Below are 4,630 nucleotides of genomic sequence, written 5' to 3'. Positions count from 1 at the left end.
TCCTGGCTGCCTTTCTCTTCTTCTATGGATCTGGAGCAAAGGCTGCTGAGTGGGCTCTTACATTGATGCATCTTCAGACCTGGGTGTAAGTGTTAATGCTTTGATGTGCAGCAGACGTGGTGAGTTGTTTAAACAAGGCAAAACAAAAAATCTCTTATGGGTACAGCCCTTCTGTTAAGGGCAGAAGGCTTTAAACTCCAAGTGGTGCTTCCTGCTTCCCTGATGGGTTTTGGGAATCTTGGTTTTATAGGATCCCAAAGGATTTTCACACTGTAACTGTTAGTTCAGGGATGGGGCAAGATGCTCAGTCTGTTCTGTGGCTGTGCCTGGCAGGCTTTGTTTCCCTCCGAGTTTTGTGAGCTGTCCCAGTAGCAGTTGTCCTGTGTGAGGTGGTGGGAGTCGAGACGGAGCCCTAAGAGCTGGAGGGAGCTGGGCTCTGCCATATAAGACAGGCTGAGAAAGTTGAGGCTGTTCAGCCTGGAGAAGAGAAGCTGCGTGGAGACCTCAGAGCAGCTTTCAGTGTCTGAAGAGGGCTACAAGGATGCTGGGGAGGGACTCTTTATTAGGGACTGTAGAGATAGGACAAGGGGTGATGGGTTCAAACTGAAACAGGGGAAGTTCAGGTTAGATATAAAGCAGAAGCTCTTCCCTGTGAGGGTGCTGAGGCGCTGGCACAGGGTGCCCAGAGAAGCTGTGGCTGCCCCATCCCTGGCAGTGCTCAAGGCCAGGTTGGGCACAGGGGCTTGGAGCAAGCTGCTCCAGTGGAAGGTGTCCCTGCCTGTGGCAGGGGTTGGAACTGGTTGGGCTTTAAGGCCCCTTCAACACAAACCAGGCTGGGATTCTGTGATTTCTGGAGCATCTGAGCCTTAGTGTACAGGAGCTGGTATCCTCCCTATAATGATCTTGTGCTCACCAGGCCTCAAAGAAGATGGATGGGACCCTTTATGGACTGCTGTGGGGCCACATCCCATTCTCTGGGAACATCTCTGTGTGGCCTGTATGGAAAAAGGCATTTCTGGGCTCCACTGTAGGCCTTTTCCCATGGGAAAGCTGGACTGGTCTGGGGCTGTGAGGAGCTGAACCAGCTCAGCTCAGAGGTGGGGAGATGCAGTCAGAGGTGGGTGCACAATGTCCTACTCCCCTGCCCTGGTCTCTCTGTTACCAGCACTAGAAGTTTGCTGGGTTGTTTCCTACCCCGGGGATTCGTTGTCCATATCTGGAGGAAGGAAAGGGGGTAAAGAGGCTCCTGAGTCCTAGCTTGGTGGTAGCTGTGCAGTGAGGAGAAGCTGAGGTGGTGAGTACCCAGGGGAAGAGGCAGCTTCTGCTGCTCCCAGGTGTATGGCTCTTAGGTGGGAGCCCAAGACCCTGTTTTCCCTGAGCTAAAGGGAAAGCAGAAACTCCCAGGCCCTATTTCCTAAATCCAGCCTCCCAGTTGCTGTTCCCACACTGCCTGCCTGTCTCCTGCACAGGGAATGGCCATGTGGAGGTGAATGGGAATCTCAGCCTTGTCCGGTGCCCCCTGAAGTGCCCAGAGCTGCTGAGAGAGCAGCAGCAGCTTCAGCCAGAGCTGCCCTTCCATGGGGTGGGAGCAGGGGAGCCCCTCGTGTGTTCCCCACCTTCCCGGGCTGACCTCACGTGTCTGAGTGGCACCCGATGCTGAGCAGCGCTGGGGAGCGGCTCCCCGTGCTCCTTGGCTTTTTATGGTAAGGAATGTCAGAGCATCCTCGTCAGAGCCACCGTGGCAGCCAGCACCACCCGGCATGGCTGAGCTCCTCACACCCCTGCAGGAGCTGAGACCACGGAGCCCACCGGGGGCTGAGCCCCCTCTGCTTCCCTCTTGGCTTCCTGCAGGGCTCCAAGCCCCCTCCTCACTTCCTGCCCTGCTCTGGCTGCTGGTGAATCCCTGACATACTGGAACAGGCTGGGGATGTGTCTCTGATTCCAGGGTTTTGGGGCTGATCTCCATCTGTGGGTTTTCTCAGCCAACGGTTTTGGGGCTGGAGCCCCAGTTCTCCGTTTTGCATCGGTTTCTCCTGCAGCGGGCCATGCTGTGGGGATGTGCAGGGTCTGGTGTGTTACCTGCTCCTGTGGCTTCCACTGACTTACTCTGGGGTAGCAAAAGGGGTTTGTCAAACCCTGCAGGAACGGTGACCAGCTCCGGGGTCCCTGCAGTCCCCAGGGCTGCTGTGCGTGCAGTTTGCAGCCTGGTACAGCAGATGAGGGTGGGAGGTTCAAAAGCCTCAGCCCCAACCCCTCTTTGGCTGCTTATGAGACCAGGGAGCAAATTTGGCAGAGGAAGTGTTTGAAAACAGAACAAAACCCCAGACGAAACCAGCTTCTTCAACCCAGCGCTAAATCCATGTGCTGGACAGCTCACATCAACCCATGCCCCTCAGCTCCCTGCCCACGGCTGGATGTGATGGGAGCTGAGTGCAGCCTATTTATGTTCCACTTCCAGTTGCATCCGGATTTATTAAGCTTTAACTGGAACAAGGGGACTTGTAGTGTTAAGATAAAACCTCCCAAGGGAATGGACCAGGAGCCTGTCCCTGCTCAGCTGGGAGGTGGCAGGTCATGATGCTCTTGTCTCTTCCATCTGGTATGTTGTTATTCAGGGCACAGTCACTTACCATGGTGGTTTTGTGCTGGCAGCAGTATCTTCTGCTTGCCCTTGAAGGGCTTCTCAAGGCATGGGCTTGGAGCAGGGCAGAACACGGTGACGGCTTCCTCCTCAGATGAGCAGAGGCAACAGCAGATAAGCTGGAGGGTGGGTTTTCCCTCTATTGCTGTAGTATCCTGTAATGATCCAGCAGCTGATCCAGGCTTCTCTGCCTACAAATGAGTGAGTACCAATGGATGGGGGAGGATCCATAAAACAAGGACAGCAGCTGTGTGTGCCATGCTGCAGAGACCTGTGAAAGCCCAGCCCTTGCTGAACAGTCACAGAGCCCCTTCCTGCTCCTGTGTGAGGTGAGAGCAGCATGGGGTGTGTGTGGGGATTTGGGATGCAGGAGGCAGGAGTGAGGTGCACCCCAGGCAGAGCCTGCCCGAGCTCCATGCCACACTAATGCTGCTGAGCAGTGACCAGAAACGAGCCAATGCCCAGGTAAAGGGGATGCAGCGATGCTTTGGGCTTGGAGCTGAGTTGGGGTATCCTGGATGTGTCCTCAGAGCTGGCCAGGCAGCTCTAGAGTTGTTAACAGGAGGGCAGGGCTCCATCTCCTTCCTTTGCATGTTCGTTTTCTACTGTTCTTACAGAATCCCAGACTTGCTTGGGTTGGAGGGGACCTTAAAGCTCCTCCAGCTCCAACCCCTGCCACGGGCAGGGACCCCTTCCACTGGAGCAGCTTGCTCCAAGCCCCTGTGTCCAACCTGGCCTTGAGCACTGCCAGGGATGGGGCAGCCACAGCTTCTCTGGGCACCCTGTGCCAGCGCCTCAGCACCCTCACAGGGCAGAGCTTCTGCCTAAGAGCTCAGCTCAGTCTCCCCTCGGGCAGGTTCAAGCCATTCCCCTTGGCCTGTCCCTACAGGCCCTTGTCCCAAGCCCCTCTCCAGGTTCCCTGCAGCCCCTTTAGGCACTGGAGCTGCTCTCAGGTCTCCCCTTCAGGAGCCTTCTCTTCTCCAGGCTGCCCCAGCCCAGCTCTCTCAGCCTGGCTCCAGAGCAGAGCTGCTCCAGCCCTCGCAGCAGCTCCATGGCCTCCTCTGGCCTCGCTCCACGTCCCTCTTGTGCTGCTGCCCCAGAGCTGGATCAGGGCTGCGGGGGGGGGGGTCTCCCCAGAGCACAGCAGAGGGGCAGGATCCCCTCCCTGAGCTGCTGCTCATGCTCTGGGGGTGCAGCCCAGGACGCAGACACAACTCCCTGCACACCCGTCCCCAGCACTTGGCCTTTCTCTGCAGGAGGTTTTTGCCTTTCAAACATTTGTTTTCCTCCACTGAGTGTTATTATAACCAGATCTTCCTGTCCCCATGCAAAGGGCCATAAATCAGCCACTGCCTCCTATCAATAACTATGATATTTAGTCTGGGCCTGCTCACAGCATAAGTCACCAGGAGCAAGTGTATAAACAGCTCCATTACTTAGATCTGCATTTATCTCCCCTGCTCAACCCTTCCCAGCCAGCGCAAACACTGAGTCAGGCCCTGAACCACAGCCAACAGCTCATCTTCCTCCTGCCCTCACCCACCGCTGCTTGGAGAGCTGATGGATCGCTCCCCAGCCCTCTCCTGGACACAGTTCTCACCTTGCCCTGAGGATGGAGACATTGTCCCACCACCCCTGCACTGCCCAAGGACAGGGGTCCCTGTGCTGGCATGGTTGGGGGTGCAACATCCCCCATCAGCTCAATGCCATCACAGAGGTGACACCGACCCTGCTCCCCTCCTTGCCCTCCCTGGACCTGTTTCCTACCACTCGTGGCTGCACCCGCAGATCTCAACCTGAGATGCTGCAGGGCACAGAACCACAGAATCTGCTCTAGGGGAAGGTGTCCCTCACAGGGAAGAGCTCCTGTCTCACGTCTAACCTGAACCTCCCCCATTTGTATCCTCGGAGGTAACCCCCATCCTCCACTGCAGCCTCTGGGGTGTCTCAATGGAGCTGGACACGGCACATAGGATAAAGGGCTTTATT

This window comes from Lathamus discolor, chromosome 13 (assembly GCF_037157495.1).
Source record: "Lathamus discolor isolate bLatDis1 chromosome 13, bLatDis1.hap1, whole genome shotgun sequence".
NCBI classification, from domain to species: Eukaryota; Metazoa; Chordata; class Aves; order Psittaciformes; family Psittacidae; genus Lathamus; species Lathamus discolor.
This window is presented reverse-complemented; position numbering follows the sequence as displayed.